General features: G+C 27.4%; 1 protein-coding gene and 1 long non-coding RNA gene across 3 annotated transcripts in view; one reads left to right on the forward strand and one right to left on the reverse strand.

Moving 5' to 3' along the window:
- LOC100169054 overlaps positions 1-19,475 on the forward strand; it is a 130,138-nt gene that overhangs the window by 20,099 nt on the left and 90,564 nt on the right. The window lies entirely within an intron of this gene.
- Positions 8,642-14,391, reverse strand: LOC115033784. Its single transcript, XR_003839090.1, has 2 exons — positions 12,480-14,391; positions 8,642-12,399 (listed from the first exon to the last, which is right to left on the reverse strand). It is a non-coding gene; the product is annotated as an uncharacterized LOC115033784 (long non-coding RNA).

The following is a 19,475-nucleotide window of genomic DNA, read 5'->3' on the forward strand; positions in this document are numbered from 1 at the left end:
GCTGCTTAAAAATAGTAAATATATAAAGATACATATGGACGATTTCATTTTTTTATAATTGTTTGAAGTTCAAATTGTTGGGTGAAATTCGTCAAAACTACGAAAATGTTCAGATTATTTTGTAGTTAAAAATGAATGTTAAATTTTGAAGCATAGGTTATAATCTTTACAAAATTCATACTGAAACCAAAAATATTTCAACACAATTTCAATAATGGCCATTATAATTCATAAGTTAAGATTTGGACAAAATTAGATATTTAAACGAATTATAACGATTTTAGTTATTTTTTTGTAATTGATAATAATTAGATTGTTATATTATACATTCTTTCTCACGTTTTAAAATACGACTCTCAAATATTAATTAAGTTTGATTTTGTATTAAAACACTACAAATCATTTCACATTAATGTCATATATATTTAGGACCTACTGTAATGTCTAAACAATTATTGCACAAAAATCTAGATCACTGAAATAGAACCTGGATGTCCAAATTGCAGAGAAATTAAAAAACAATGTTAAAATATTATACGTTCATTCTACGAAATAACGATTCGTTATAAACACTGAAGTATAGGTCAAGTGATGTTCAAACTTGTTTAAATTCTATTTAAATTTTTATATTTTATGTAAAACTTCGTAAACCGATGAACCTACAACAACTGTGTTCACACGTGTACATCGTTAAACAAAATAATTATTGATGAGGAGCATAATAATAGTATTTATAAACACATCAAAACGAATAAAGTACTATTGAACCATAATATTGTACGAATATACGGTGATTTAAGCACTTATTTTAATAAAGAGCAATAGTAGGTAGTCGTGTCCAAAAGCGATTAATAATTTATTTTATTTCGTTAAAAATGTATAGCACAACCTGAATTTGCAGTTGTTGTGTCGGGTCAGTATGATGGTCGAAATTAATAAATAAATCAGTTTGTAATTTGTATCCAACATTATAATGAAATTACAATAAAAGTTTATTTAAAAGATTCTACAGGATGAATCACCAAGCATGTCACCCCCATTTTTCGCTTTAATAACGAAGTTATTACAATTATAATTTTTACCTTTTTAAATAATTTTCTTATAGAACATATTATTTTCAAATTCTTAGGATTTTCTTTTACAAGTGAAATAGTGTACTAAAGTGATACAAACTTCTATTTTTCAAATGAAAACCCTCTTTTGATCAAAATCAAAATTTGAACGAGTAGTTTTGAGTTACTTACATTTGTGTACTAAAGATAACGAGTTTGCAAGATATAAAAGCAATGGTAATTAAATTTGTTTAGTAATTTATATTAATCTATTATTTATAAAAAATGTTCCAAGTGTACAACAAATTTAAGAACCATATTATATTATCCTTCATATGAACATTTGAATTACTGCAAAACTACTCTTTCGAAATTTAATTAGATTCGTCAAAATGTTCAAAAGAAATCCACTAAATAATTGACTGTATAAAAGAGGTGGTTGTCATTTGAAAACAGGAGTATGATATACTGCAAGATACTCCTTAAGTTGTACGAAAAATCTCAAAAATTTAGAAATATCATCTTTGAGTATAATATTTAAAAATTCCGAAATTTCGATACATAAAATAATTAAATAAAAAAAACGGGAGCGAGTAAATGATTGGTGAATCCCCCCGTATACTATATTGCATATTATAATATTATAAACGCTATTGCCCTTAAACTCTTCATTTTAGTCTTGCCATAATCATATTTTTTATTGCAGTGGACATAATATATTAATAGTAATATGATAGGTATTTATATGTATTACATTATGCATAATTTACGTAAAATCGAGTACCTATATTATGTTATTTATTAATGGTGAGAAATTAATTATAATATTATAATTTTAACTTAGGTACGAGATTAGACATGTATATTACTATATTAGAATACAAAATATTTTTGTATTTTATTTATTTATTATATATTATTATGTGTTTTTAACGCGTACAATAAAATGTTTTAATTTCTAAGATGATTAATGCTGCGTGTGTTACCTGCTAGTGTAAAACACTACTGCTATCTAATAATATGAGCGTCAACACAACACATCAATGTCGTTCAAATCGCATGGCAGATTCAAAAAAAAAGTGTTCTGTTTTGGAATATAATAATATATTATGTATGAGCCACTGGACATTTGCGTAACAAATGTCGAGCAAATGTTGAATAATTGATTACGGTGAATAGTGATTACAATTTATTATTGAAATAGAATAATCCGAATAATTTATTGAAATAGTAGAGTGTTTGTTTAATAATAATAATATTATTATTACTATTATGGTATACGGTTATACCAACCTGAGTAAAAGTTTAAAAAGGAGAAAAGTAAGTAACTGCCCACTCGAGTCTGAGTTTAGTCGTGTACCAGTCAAGTATTCCTCGTCCTTGAGTAACATTATAGGTACCTAATTCACTGATATGCATTCATTGATATGCTAAGAATTTAATATTTAATTTACTTTAAAAAATTGGTTTTTATACAGTTACCTACTTATATATTCTAGAATAATGGTTGATGGTATGACAAAATATATTAATTAAAAATTAAAAGAAATGTAATTTCTTAAAATAAAGTGATATCAATTGCATTGAATTGACTTATTAAGTATATTTCGTGATGAATTGTTTGATATTTCTACAAAATTATATTTATTTTACTATTATAGTATTACGACAGTAGGAAAATTGCATTTTTTTTTGAAAACTTTAAATTTAAATTTATATATTATGTAGTAGTACCTACCTATAATATAATATTAGTTATTAAATAAAAATTCATCAAAATTGTATATATAAACGCTCATTAAAAGTTTTGGGTGTTGAAGCACCACCCTCTCGCCAATCATATTTATGCAAAAAATATGCCCAGTATATGCTTCAGATTTCTATAAAATGGGTATATGTAATGTCCTATATAGTTCTATTTCATATAAACCTCAAGTTAAAATCATATTGCGTATAAGTTGGTCTCTTAGGTAGGTAATCTGAGTACGTCGGATCGCAGACAATATACAAGCAGTATATCAGGTAGACAATCTACCTGCGATGATGATGAGCTACAGTAAGTGCAACTTAGCCACTTAGATAAACAATCTACACATTAACTGTGCCCATTATATACTCATAATTTTTACAATGTTTATAAGAAAAATCACCAATGAAAAAATCTTTATTCAATAATCACCAAGTTTACTACTGTTATTCGAATATTTTGATGATTTTTTGGAGAAATTCCATCACCTATTATGATAATTAATTAATATTAAATTTTATATTATTACCAATTAAAAACTAAATCACAAATTCACACGGATTTTAAACCAAAGGAAAAATAATAGATTTTTCTCTATGATGACTCGTAGAGTGGCCAATAATTATATGCAGTTTTTATTCTTAGATTAGGTTCAGCTGAAAAAAATGAATAAATATAAAATCCAGCATTATATGGCTTTAGTTCACGGGAAAATAGACATCACAGTACCTCGGTTTGTGAAATAATTCGACTTAGATGGACAACAGCAAGTGGCGGATCGGATTTAATACTAGGCACATTATTTAATGTGGTTCAAACTAAGCTCTAAACTTGTATGATATATTTAAAAACAATCTCTGATATTTTTGTCAAAATCAGTCTAATAGTTTTTGAGTATATGAACTTAAAACATACAAATTTATGTCGTATTATGATATAGTTTATTTAATCAAGGCAACATAAGCGACGAGTTCGCACATAATTTTACCTCCTCTGTCCGAGTAACAATGGCTATTATTTATTTACAAAAAAATACTTATTTCTACTATTATTATCTCTTATCATAATCTGTATTCTGTAACCAATGTCAACCATTTATATAAAAAGAAAATGTCAATTTATATTGTGAATATCAAAATGTTAAAATGTGAACGCCTCTTTAAATGCGAATTTTGGAAAATTCTATCTTAGCGCACCCTTATATGGTGGTACCCTAGTAAACAGTACTATGGACATTTCCACTCTTCCACTATATTATCATAGACGAGGCTCTATGTTTAACACTCAGTCATAACACGTTGGATTATATATATATATATAGATTTATTATCTGTAACCCATGGCAACGTGGCATTGTCCGTGCCAAAGAATTGTTTTTTACCTTATAATTATATTTAAAAACAATTTACTTATATATTCCATATTTTTACTACCTAATCATAATAATAATTTAACATATTATAACTATTGGTAACCCTACAAATAAATAAAAGATTAATAAATTTAATACAAATTAACTTATGTGCTACCCCATCATTATAGTATCTAAATATTTTTAATATAAATTATAATGTGTTTTAGCCCAACACGAGTGGTTGAAAATTATAATTTTATGAGACAAAAACAGAAAGTTTCAAGTTTTTACGATGAATAGGTTTTACGTACATAAGTGATATTATATTTTTAATTAAACCGGCTAGAGAAGACTTGATGATTATTTTCCGTTTAAGTATGCGCGTGTCCAATTTCGTCAACATTTGATCTACAAACGCTTATGAAAAAAAAATCATGAACCTGTAGGTGTACTGTGTATTTTGCCCTTTTTTAACTTTCGTGGAATAACACTTATGCAGAGGATTAAATTCATTACACGCAGTAAGTTTAAAAATCGAAAATTGTTTTCAAAAATTAACTACCTATAAAATGATTTGCAATCAATCATGTTTTAACAGATTTCATCAACGGTTTGAGTTTAAAACACTTAAAGTATACACTATACAATTGTTATCTTGTGACGTTAAAATAATTAGATTATGTAGCATATTTATCAAAAATTATATTATGGTAAATGACAGTACAATATACCTAAGCAAAATCAAAAAATTATTTAAGCTGAATTTTTCGTAAGACAATAGTTAATATTTACTATCACGAGTTCATAAAAAAAACAATATTCATGCTAAACGATAGGTTTTGTTAACATACAATCACACGTGTAAACAGCACAATAAATAGTTCAAGTATATAAATTAAATATTTATATTAAAATCCGATTTTATTGCGAAAATACACATCAAAAATATTTATGATATTAACATCGTCAAGTTTATATGTATAATATATTGTACCTTTTTAATTTGTTTTTTGTTTTAATACAGATATATTATTCAAAAAAGGTCACCACATTTGAGAGTTGTAATTACCCAAAAAATGAACACAAATCAAATTCATAGAGTATCGAATATTATTTAGCTATTTATAAAAAAAAAAAAAATACTTTGAGGTAAATAATTCCTACTTATACTGTTCGTCTGTCCTTATACTTATCTTTAATTTTTAAAACAGTTGTCTTATGACGTATAAACCATTATAATATCTCAATAATTTAATATGACTGATACAGCTCTGTATACTTGTTTGAGAGAAAACGATACCTAATAGGATATAGTTATCGATTTTATTAAAATATAATATTATTAGTATCATAATGACGTATTGATTTAATAAGTTATTATTTTTATAAAATATTATTATCACATTATAATATAACAATTAGTTCATTTGCGGAAACACTTATATACTTTAAATATTTTTTGAGCTACCTATACTTAAGTCTATAAATAAACAAAATATAAACATCACATACTTTTTATTGTGTAACTTAATGCGTACATAATATATCAAACGAAAGTGTCGTCTGTTCGAAAATAATGTGTTCGGAATGTCAATTTCTGGAAATACCATAGATCATAGCTTGTCGACATTTTTCGATGCCATACATTTACGGATGATAAAAAAAAAATAGTATATATAGTTAGTAAAAAATAAATGATTTGTCACTGAGTTATTTTATGGACTTTTCGTTTTATTTATCTTGTCGTACGCGGACGCAATGAATTAACATTTATATCGATAGCATCGAATTATTGGGATGTTTGCGATGTAAATGGTAACTTGAAAACTTTGGTACAATAGATTAGGTAAGTACCTATAATATTATAAATAATTTTCGTCTAATATTGATTTGGAATAAAATGTAAAAACTACGTCGACCATCGTATACAAGGTATTTAATTATGTAACTTTAAATTTTAATCCGTATCTAATATCCATATGGGTCCACTTATCTACTGATACAATAATAATAAATCAAAAAATTGTATTAATACACATAATAATAATATAATATAGATAGGTAAATACCTATACAAATACAATAAATTATAATAGTTAATAAGGCCGAAATGCTTATGTTGAAAAATTATTTTATTTTGTTTCAAACAATTCCACCTCCGACTATACGTCCTATCTACGTTGTGTATAGCAAATTGTTTAGTACAAATTGAAATAGTTGATATTTCAGGATGTATCGGGACGACGATGAAGTTTTTAATTGTTTTTTATTAATAACATCGAAAAGTTGTTTGATTAAATTTTCGTTTATTAATATATAAAAAAAAAAGGTCAAATTAATGCACTATATTATCATCATCGTTGTGTAGTTGTAAGTATATAATATAATGTATACCAGTATACCACTATACCTACAATGACATTATCGTTGTTATATATAGATGGTACATAGTAGGCACATATATATATATATATATATATTATGTACAGATTACGAATTAATAAGGTACCAGTACAGTGTACAGAGTGCATATAATATATATACATACAAAACCGTATACATTACATTATATGTATATATTTAATTTTCTAACTAACTTTGATAGTTCTGTGCGAGTATAGAACTCTATAGGTATATTATATTATACGGTTACGATTATATGCCCAGAGCGATAATTAAATATTCTACGCCATTACCTCGGTGTGCCTTTGAAAAAAAACTCAACGTATTTACCTATACCGACTCGTTATGTTTATTTTTCATGACCGTTTATGCGTAATACCTACGTATGATATATATCATATGTATATATATACAAGGTGATTTTTTTAAGCATGCTAACCCCTATATTTTTCCCTTTTGTAGCACGTCAGATTCGGATTGTTAGAATTTTTAATACGCCTAAAGAACATAATTTCAAGACTCGATATTTTTTTTGTACGGCTTAAGGAGTGTTTTAAGGTAATACAAACTTCTAATTATTCAAATAAGAACCCTCCTTTTTTACTTTAAATTATTTACTGGTTGATTTTCTTAAAAATTTAGATGCATCTAAATAAATATTCTAATGAGTAGTTTCTGAGTTGAAAAATATTTATTAATACTAAAAATGAAAATGCTTAAAAGTGGTTTTAAAAAAATATAAGCTATATGTAATATTATAATATGTAGATAGTATTTATTATACTTACTTATGCTTAGAACATATTATCATTTCGTAATTTAACTAAATATTATCAAATGTTTAAGCATAGAGAAATTAATTTTGATTCTTTTGTAATATTGTTAGTGATAATGCGTAGATCGTCCAGGACAGAGGACACGCATTAACTACATCATTTGGCGAGTACTTGCCTCTTATAATACGTTTGTGAACTCAAAACATTTCGTCGCTTTTACGCGAAACCAGGAAAGTAAAACAATTTAATTAAAAGGCACTTATCTGTTATGCCTTCGCGTCAGTCGCCTGCTGCAGTAGGTACCTACGTATTTTTAGAACTATAATAATATACCACGTAGGTCGTATAACGATATACTCTGCAGTACGTAGGCGTATTGGTAATTCAATAGGTAGGTTAGTGCGGCCGATAAAAAAAATAATAATTGTTTTTATTATTTCAATAAATAAGCTGTTAATATTAATTATTATGCATAATTATATGCTGTAGTACCTACCTAGGTACCTGTATCATAATTATTATTAATAGTGAACGATACAATAAAGTATAGCTTATGGTAAAATATTATTGCATCAGAGCCGATCATAAATAGTATAATAATAATAATATTGTTCTATGGCTAAAATCCCGGAAAAGCGTCTCACGGTTCTCTCAAAAGGGTCGTTGTCGTATAATTTTCGTCTCCTCAGAAATTCGGACGAGTAAGAATCAATAAAATTATTACGGTTGGTGCCTTGACATTTTTTTATACCCCATTTGGCCAAAACCCGCCCGTCCATTCGATGGATGGCCTTGGACGGACAAAATTAAATTAATCGCGTAAATATTCGTACACCGTGGAATAGCCAGTAGTAGATACAGTAATATATACGTAGTAATATTGTTAGGTATACAAAAAGTAAACTACCATAGCCGAAATATAGTTCTATTGAATTATGACAAAAACAGAAAATATGTCATCAGTAAATAAAAATATAATCTATTTAAAAAAAATGTCGATTTTTTTTTAAAAATAAAACTGCATTCTACATGCATGGTAGGTATGTTATATAATTTTTCTCTTGTTTTACATATTATTATTTTCTCCTGTTGGTGACATTTGAACACGGTAATTATAGTAGTTTTTAATTTTTTCCCTGGACATCTAAAGTGTAGTGAACATAATATTGAATATTACTAAATAGGGTGGAAAAAAGGATAGTCTCTAAAATATGATATTCGCACCACACTCAGTAGCTGCTGTATCTCGTTTTATATGAGAATATTGTGCAGGTAGATTTTTTTTTATTTTATTCTGAACGTAGTCACGTTTTTTTTTTTTTTGTCAAAACTTAACTAGTTATTATAATAATCAAAAATTACCATCACCACAAAATCGGGTGCATAATTCAAATATGAAAATGATTACAAAATCCACCACTGTTATATTATTATGCATACTAATATATAAAAACAAATTATAATTGCGAAAATTCCCATATTCTAAGAACATCGATGGCATAAAAATACAATTTTATAAAAAGTTTAATAATCAATATAAAATATATTATTACTGTGTTTAACATAAAACGTATACAATTAATATGTCAGAGAGTCGACCTCATGCGTAGAGTTTTTCATCAACTTGTCACATCAATGTGACAAATTTAAATTCGTTTTTAGAATCCATTTCGCTAAACTACATCAATTTAATTATTGGTTCGTTGGAAATTAGTTTTTATGTCATGTCTGAAACGTACACCCCGAGTGTCTATCACGATGTGTTTCAAACGTGAATCTATAAACATGGTAATATTAAAAATATACTTTTCACATTAACGTTACTGCGTACGATGCGTACAAAACAGTTAATTTTTTTTTTTTAAGAATCTGAAAATATACTTTTTGACATTGTGGGCCAAGCTCGTTCGGAAACGCGAGTAGAGATCTGATGTAATAGGATGGCAAATAGAGAAGAATCGTTTTATCATTTTATTTAACTATAATATATATTTTTACAAAGGAAAAAATGTATTTTACTGATTTCCTCACAATAAATTGGATGTAGAAGTACCTATATGTAGCTAGGATTTTGCTGGAGTTAGAGACAAATAAAAAGGCTAAAAGGTTAAAGTCACAATGCGTGCATACCCCGCCCCTTGCAATGATGATTTCCCTCTTTCAATCCACATCACGATTCAAAGAATATGCGATGTCCATTTCAAATCCACGGTGTTCAAAAGTTGAAAATAGGTATCTAATAATTAAAATTAAACACCAAATTCTCCAAAATTCAGTTCTTTAAGTAGGTGGAAGACGTAGAACAGATATAGAAAATGTATAGCGACTTTTTGAATTCTACCTTAAAAATATGTTATGTATGATATGGTTTTTGAAAATTTGGCACCCCAGATACTAGATAGTTATGTTTAGGGCTAAATTAGAAATTCATTATTTTTTGTAAGTTCTAAGCAATGCTTTTTAAGTATGAAATCCGTTTTATATGCAACAGAGAATTGATAACTTAAACTATTATTTTTCATTTTATCAGATTTGGCGTTTTTTTGACGTTTTTTTTTATAATTTGTAAGTAATTTTGTTGATTTCTAGCGATTATTAAGGTACTTATACTTTATATACATTTTGAGATTAAAAATAATTAGTAGGTAATTCAAAATATTAGTTCAAGGAATTTTGTTTTGACCATATTTGTCGATCACACCAATAATTATGATTTCTATATGTACAGCAGTGTTTCGATTAACCCGTCTCTTTTGCATCCCCCGACTCAAACCAGTAACAATTAATAGTTATTCAGTTGATGTTACGTGGTAATCGAGTTTATTTAGTTAAGTTCGTATTTTTATTTGCTCAAGAGTTACTAAGACAATTTTTGGGTAAATTGTGAGGATATATTGTAACATGTTTTGCTTGTTACAACGAATTTTTAAGATCATTTTTGGATAGTATTTAGGGCAATTAAATTAGAACCGTAGACTTATGTTACATAGTAATTTTATTATTATTATTAGGTACATCAATTTTATTATTAATATTAGAATTTTGCACCCGATTTTTTGGCGGTGCTAATATTTACTTATCATCAATACTTGCTCAGTTATTATCAGAAACCGTCAATTTTGTGTAAAATAATAATAGGTAAAGGTATAATATTATAATATATTATGCCTACATTATATCCATAAAAGGAAAGAGGTATATAGATATACTAAGCAAATTGTGAGCGTGGGAGGGGGGCATAATTTAGAGCCCTGCTGTATATCTACTAGCAGAAAAACTCTAGGTACATTCATGCGTTAACTTTGAACTTTATAAAATTCGAATCAATAGCTGTGCAGTAAGTGCATAATAATATTATTTTGTGATTTTCTAGTATAATATCGGTAAATCATAATCTAATAATAATAATTTATAAACACTGTGTAGTTGAACACAATGTAACGAAATTGCGTAATTCAATTACTATAATATTATGTACATTGTACTTATACCGGCTACCACCCTCTCTGCGTGTATTCAATACACAGTATATATATATAAATATATATAATATATGCAGACCTTATACTATAATAATAGTATAATGTCTATGAATAAATATAACAATCACTAGGGGGATGAGTGTGGCACTGTATCACAAACATTATTAAATTGCGTGTATGTATTTGTTTCGAACATTAATGTTTATAATTAATAACTGTGTTTAACGGTGAGAGGGAGATGAACAGATGATAGAGGGCTGCAATATTCTCCGAAGGGCATTATTCTCATAATGGCACGAGGCAGTGACGATTTGGTATCGGACATTATAATACTGTATGCTATGAATATACGTCATAATTTATATAGGTATAATAATATAAACTTTTTGATCTAATTATTTAGATAGTTATATTTAAATGGTTAACGTTTGAGGGTTTTTTTTAATAATTTTTCGAATAAACTAAAGGCGGTGGTTATAATAATATATGGTAGCTTAAAGTCACAGAGGTTTCCAAATTATAATATGGATTGCGACTCAAAATAAATTTAAAATTTAATTACCTATATAATTTATTACTCAATAAAATATTATAAAAAATGATTATCAAATAAAAATTATTTTTTATTTAATATATTTCTGGTTGTATTCACAGCTGGGCACCGGATTTAGTCCAAAAAGGACACGACTGGAAAAAAAAAGTTTGGGAACCACTGACCTTAAGTATAGGTATAATTTAGAAGTCTGCAGTCTGAGCCTTAACAGCCGGGCCAGATCAGAACAATTATTACATAATTAATTTGAAATGGTCTGACGTGGAAGGAACCATATTGTACATAGCTCAACTTAACAGTTTCTATGCATTTATATAATACAACGCCTGACCACCTGACCCATGATAGAGGTAATATTATGTTGAAGTGCTTAGAAGGACTCAACAACGTCATATAAAAATGTGATCCGACCCGATGACCCAGCTCGAGACATATTATTATACACGACCCGATTCAACCCGACCCGTAACAAAGTTTAACTGGCAAAATCCGACCAAATCCGATAACAAGACGTAAGGATATTATGGAGTATGAACTCTGCAGTTGATGCGTGGACCGATTATTACTATAAAATATATATTACATTAAGAGGAAGCTATACCTACAACACACATAACGTCATAAGCTCATAATGTACCGTAATTGTGGGTGAATAGAAACAGGTTTACATCTTTCAGGTGTTATATCTCTGGATCTAAAATATGTACAATTCTGTGAATTACATCAAAATTTGGGTCTCACCGTGTACTACATTATAGAATTTTCAACGGTTATCCAACTAAAAAATTTGATTTTATAATTTTTTTTGAGTACGCTGTTTCTATTCACCCGCAGGTGAGGGTGAAAAAAAACAGCTGCTTAGTTTTCATAGAATTTGTTATTCAACTGTATTGAGGTTGAATAGAAACAAAATTTTGAATTTTTTAAAAAAATAAACGTTCAAATAACTTACTTATAGTCTTTATTTTATGAAAAACAACATTTTAAACATATTTGCCGCGCGAATCTGGCTTATATACTTTTGGCATGTTTCTATTCACCCGGAAAACAAAATGTTTTGATTAAAAAAATTATAAAAAATCAGCAGTTCATTAAACAGGATTGATACTTACGTTAATTAATTCTCCACAACAACGCCGAAAAGTGAAAAAAAAAATTTTGGAGTTATCACAATTCGTTCATGAGAACCATGATAACAAAGTTGATACACATTTTTTGGAGGTAAAATAATGTTTACTCTTATCAATTTTTTTATCGACAATTATTATGGAGGTAAAAATGTATCAATTGAATTCGATTCTTCATAACATAACCAATGTAATACATCAACAACTTATAAAAGTAGTTATACTTAGACCGTAGTTATTGGTTAATGAAACTTATTTCGAAATTTTGTTTCTATTCACCCATCAATTTCTATTCACCCACAATTACGGTATTGTGTCTCCGTCTTGGAAACGTACCATCAGCAAATTTTGTGTTGTCGGGAAAAACTGGACAATTTTACTATTAAAAAATGTTCAACTCAAACTCGCTTCAAAATAATAATATCGTAGAAAACCGACTAAAATAAACATATTATAATGTTCTTGTTTAGTTAATAACCATTAATTTTATATATGTTGATAAAATCGTCAACATATATGTTTTACCCTTAAATTTAAGCTAACGACGTAAAACTTCGGCTGAACGCAAATCGGTTATTTTGCATAATAATTGTATGTGTGTAGACAACATTTGCCTATGATACCAGCATTGATCTTTAAATATGTAGACTTAATATGTTTATAGTGTTGAACGATAAACTCCGGTAAAATTCCAATTATAGACATAATATACAAATATATAGTATTTTTTTTTTCAAATAGACTTAAGTAGGTAATATTTAATAATTATTTCTTGTCCAGATCTATTATTATGTATAATAATCACCCGTTAACTTCTAAAAACACAGTAGACCGAAAACAAATATTGAAGGTTCATTATTATAAAAACAAAATATGAGTAATGTAGTTTTGAACTATAACTAGATATTTTTATTTTTAAGCACCAAACCAATTCACCTCGATGGCCCGATTGGATAACTTATGAACATCAGCCCTAAACTGTTAGGTACAACCAGGACCATACAGAACTCCTGACTATACATACAAATTTATTAAGGTTTCGGACCTAGTTCCAAAATAAAAATATAATATAATATAATCACGAACATTTTGAAAGAAAAAATATAATATACAGAACAATAACAGAAACATGAATAAGAAAATGATAAAATAAGAGTAAGATATTAATTGGAAACACAATAAAATGAATGACTAATGGAAAGTAAATAAATAAATGCACAAGAGTAGGGTTATCATTTTCTATAAGCTTAACATGGATAAAGTAGAGTTGTATTAGTAGTTAGAACTTAGAGGAAGTAAACAGAATATAAAATGGGAAAGTAGATCTGCTGTGACGTGACGGTACTCTAAAATTAATTTGAGATAACAATGTGGGTGAATCAATTAAGCTATTTATAAGTTTAGTGAGGAATGTGAGATCGGCAGTTTTTCTTCTGCCAGCAAGGGTAGATGATATGTATGGAAGGTTGAATAGAAGTGAAGGTATATATATATCGTTTAAGAAACAACGGGTAAATATAAAATATATATTACTCGTTCAAGCATGATTATCTCAGAAGCAATAAGGAAGAGCACCCATATTCCAAGAAAGGATGAACTAAGGAGTAGAAAAGAGTTTTTAGAGGCAATTTCAATTAATTTCTGGAACAATTAATTGGATGAACACTGCAGTGTTATGATGTGTTAAAGGTAAACGTATAATATACCCTAGGACATAAAATCGACGAAAGTAGAGAACCAAGGTCTGGACATAGTTTCCTGTAAGTACTATAGGTATATTATGGACAGTTTAAATCACGGCTAACCAGTGTTCGGATTAGATAAGTATTTTTTTATCTAGATAAAAAAGATACAATTTTTTTTTTTTAAATGGATTTTAAATTTAGTTATACTTTAGTTGGGCACTAGGTGCATAATAATAATAATGATATAAATAAAAATAACTACATTATTTATAAATCATAAACTTGGTTTGAGAATCTGTATAAACATTTAAAATGCGTTTGTACAATTTCGCGATTTTTATCAATAAAAAATGTATCTCGATGAATTTATTTAGATTAGTAAAAAAAATGATCTAAGATGAACGTTTAGATACCTCGTAACTATTTATCTAGATAAGATAAAAGATGAACAAATAATTATCTAGATAAGTCCGAACACTGCGGCTATAACAGGAATTAAGATCGGAAAAATTTGCATTTATTTATATTGAGTTAGTTGTGTACCTACCTAAGAACTCGATCCAACTAAAAAGTCAATTATTAAGGTAGGATTAGAATTTTGAATACTTGAGGACGAATAATTTCGTATCTTCGGCAAATATAAGAAGATTAGTATGTGGTCAAATCGTATTAACTTCAATTTACAATGAAGGAAAATAGAAGGAGGAAATGAGCTCCTTGTGGCAGGTACGCCAAAAGGCGGAGTTAAAATGTTGGAGCTATAACCATGTAATTTTACCCATTTATAACGATTAACTATGAGTGAGTAAAAAAACCATGAAAGAATAGGTTCCCTACAAAGCTGCAGGATTTGGTTGGAAATAAGATAGTAAGGATGCGGTCTACACGATCAAAAGCTTTTGACTAATTGGATGTGGATTGCGTCATCTACGTGTGAGTAATGCTGACGAATAACATTTATGACATAGGAAGTAAAAATGTTGTTGTCGTGCACCAACAATTTTGCTCGTCAATAATGACTTCATAAGCAGAAAGAGGACTAATGGATCGTAGAATTAATGTTTTAAATAGTTGACGATATGAGAAATATTCGCGATTAGACGATAGTTTATAACTTTAGAGGCGTTAGGTACTGAATATAAGTTATGGTGATAATAATTTTAACTTATTAATACATCATATTGACATAGATTAGTGCTTAAAGTATGTACAATTATAAATATAAATATAATTAATAACAATTATTATTTCTTTCCAGTATTTTATATTTCATCTCCATTTTTAAAGTTGACAATCAAAATAATAATATTATGTTATTAAGAAAACAAAAATATAATAGTATATTGAAAAATCAATAATAACTAATTAATAATTAATGTATAAACTATTAAGTAAACTTTTTGATACTTGAAAAATCTCAACTTTGAACGTCATGTCATCAATCAAACTGAGAGATGGATGAAAAAAAAATAAAAAGTGAAAGAAAAAAATATTTAAACGATGCATTAAAAATCGGGTCAATTGATTGAACGAAAATCGTAATTTTTTTTATAATAATATTACCCCGACGAAAACAAATTAAACGAAATTTTTTTCATATAAAATATTATATTAACTTTATCGTGTTGTGATGTGATAAATGGGATTGATGTTAATAGTTAATTGTTAATAAAAAAAAAAAAAAAAAAAAAATGAAAATTGTGATATAAAACTCGAAATACAAACATATTTTTGTAGTATATAATATCTTATTATTTGTTTTTTTTTATCTGCCATTTGCAATTGCACGGCCATTGTTTATATATACGTATAGCATTAAGAATTTTAATTCTGAACAATAAACAGGACCGGAACCCGATGAAACTGCACCGGTAAGCTGTAACGACTTTATATAGGTTTTTATTAGTTAATTAAAGCAACTTAATCTAACTAATGAGGTGCATTCAAAGAAATTCGAAACGGAATGGGGTGAATGTATATGTAGGTAAGTAGGTGGGTAGGTAGGTAATATGTTTATAATCTTGTATGATATTATACGCTGCAGTTCAACTATCTACCTACCTACTTATTTTACGTTTAATCTAATAATACCTAAACTAGTCAGAGTATAAAGCAATAGGAGTTGGCTGTGAGGAGGAATAGGAGGAGGAAGAGGAGGTATATATCTCTTAACACCCTTCGCCCGGTATATTATAATATAAGATCCCTGTAATAATCAGCAGTAGTGCATATTATATTTTCCTATCTCAGTCATTATCCAGCCGCTTTGTTGGCAAACTCCGAAAGGTCACGTACGCGGTTTTCCATTATTAGAGCCTTATATAATTTCTGTACATAAGATTATTTTTTCCCTCGAATTTTCAATTGAGATGTTAAGTAAACTAAAGTAAAAAAAAGGTGGGCAAGTGGATGTCGCTCTGCTGTACAGTAGGTTACAAGTGGTCACTGTATAATGGATAGTATTAAATTTGAATTCAATGATATAATATCACTGTATAAGATAAACGATTCTGAGCGGAGACGGTTTGTCAGTCTAGATATAAGACATAATATTATACATTTATATCTATGGTATAAAAAAAAAATTACCTATAATAGATACCTATCATAAATTCCAAATTAATTATATCACATTATCTATTAGATACTTATTAGGCGTTATACATAAAAAAACCGTGATACTATCATAGATATATAATAGTATACTTTATAAGTTTCAAGTACCTACCCACGAATAGTATTATACAATAACAACAAAATAATTAAAATAGTTATTCTTGGTTTTTTAATATGTAATTTCATCCAAATTTGAACTTAAAATGACTATAAAAATAAACTGTGCTTATGTATTTCTTAGAATTTTTGGTAACAGAATTAAATATTTACGTGGAATCTTGTTTTAAATTTTCAATCCTTAGATATAAAAGTTCAACATTTTATAAATTTTTAACTACAAAATAATAATTCAATTTTAAATTTGATAAATTTTGTCAAAATTTCAACTTCAAATGCTTATAAAAAAAAATTGTGCCTATGTATTTATAATATTTTTCAACTGCTATTGTAACAATGTATCAGGAGCCATGTATTAATTTTTTACACTTTTTGTCTCAATAGATAAAACTTTATTGATATTTATAGAAAAAAAAACTAAAAAAATTGATAACTTACAATGTCCGTAAACAGCTCAAAAAGAGTCGAATTATAGTCAAAATTTTATTGTATATAGAAAATACTAATATAAACATTCAGTGAAATTTTCAAGTTTCTACAGTCATTCGTTTTTTAATTACAATAAAATAAGAAAATCGTTACGTAACAAATCGAGTGAATATCAAATGTTGTAAAAATATGAATTTCAAACGCTCATAAAAATTTTATTTGAGTTTCTTATAGACATTTTTTTTTTTGATAAAGGTAGGTTGTCCTATAAGGAATCTTGTATTACATTTTAAAATCTTAGTTCTAAAAAGAAAAATTTTTACGAATTATTAACTCAAAATAATTTGCTAATTTTCGTGATTTTCCCATATTTTGTCAATTTTTGAACTTTAAATGCTAATAAAAAAAAACTGTGACTAAACTGTAAATATTTTTCAAATGTCATTGTAACAATATAGTAGGAGCCTTTTATTAAATTTTCAAGTATTTTTACTCAACAAATAAAGTTTTATTGACATTTATAGAAAAAAAAAGGTGGGTAAGTGGATTTCGCTCTGCTGTACAGTAGGTTACAAGTGGGTCACTGTATAATGGATGGTATTAAATTTGAATTCAATGATATAATATCATTGTATAAGAAAAACGATTCTGAGCGGAGACGGTATGTTAGTCTAGGTATAAGACATAATATTATATTAGGTACCTATAATAAATTCCAAATTAATCATATCATAATATTTATTAGGTACTTATAACGCGTTATACATCAACAAAAAACCGTGGTACTATCATAGATATATAATAGTATACTTTAGAAGTTTCAAGTACCCACGAATAATATTATACAATCACAACAAAATAACTAAAATAGTTATCCTAGGTTTATAATATGTAATTTCGTCCAAATTTGTACTTAAAATGACTATAAAAATAAACTGCGTAAATGTATTTTTTTAGATTTTTTTGGTAACAGTATTAATTACTTTACGTGGAAATCTTGTTTTAAATTTTCAATTCTTAGATACAAAAATTGAACATTTTATAAGTTTTAACTACAAAATAATTTTTCAAATTAAAATTTGATAAATTTTGTCCAAATTTGATTTTTAAATGCTTATAAAAAAAATTGTGCCTATGTTTTTTAATATTTTTCAACTGATATGTAACAATATATCAGGAGCTTTGTATTAAATTTATACACTTTTTGGCCCAACAGATAAAACTTTATTGATATTTATAGAAAAAAAAACTAAAAAAATGTAAAACTGAAAATGTCCGTAAACAGCTCAAAAAGAGTCAAAATATTTTCAAAATTGTATGGTGTATTGTTACGCAGGTACTAAAGTGTTTAATATCAATCATCAATGCATTTCGATTTAACATTAATTGAAACCTTTAACAATAGTCTCATAATTTATCAAAAAATCACAATGCTTTAGTATTAATTTTTTTATAAGAAAAATTGGTCTATAGTCACTATACATCAGAAAATATAATTGGTTTTATTTTAGAAACCATTATCATTGTGTGTGTAAAATAAATACTCAACGGTGTTACCTATAATAGGTATTATTCCATATTTATTGATACTAACTATAATAAATATTAATATATTTACCCATTAGTGGTAAAAACTATAAAACAGAACCTATTTTTGATATTTAAATGATTACTCACAAGTTATAAATTTACAACTGTAATTTTCTAGAGATGTACACAAATAAAAATTGAATAAAGGAGTCATTCGGAAAGGCGAACTCACCAAGTCTGGAACTCACCAAATTATCTACTTATAATTTAAAGGAACGAGGAAGGGTATATGAGTTTTCTTAAGAGTTTTTATCCATTTTAATTGAATCTATAGTTGGCTACCTGCATAACCCCCCTGATTAAGGCACTGATATTTTCTAATACAATACGGGATAAACAACAAATATAATAATTACCTGTTACGAATATTATGTTCCAATATATCGACCGACCGATTCACGTCGAATGATGGGTTCTACTATATAAATCATCAATACAGCATCAATAGGTATTTACTATTATTGTATTTACAATGTATGCAGTACACGTGTGTATAGAGCGATTGCCAACACTATATAATCGAAGCGAAAATTACACGTTCTAT

The sequence above is a fragment of the Acyrthosiphon pisum genome, chromosome X (assembly GCF_005508785.2).
Source record: "Acyrthosiphon pisum isolate AL4f chromosome X, pea_aphid_22Mar2018_4r6ur, whole genome shotgun sequence".
Classification (NCBI taxonomy): Eukaryota; Metazoa; Arthropoda; class Insecta; order Hemiptera; family Aphididae; genus Acyrthosiphon; species Acyrthosiphon pisum.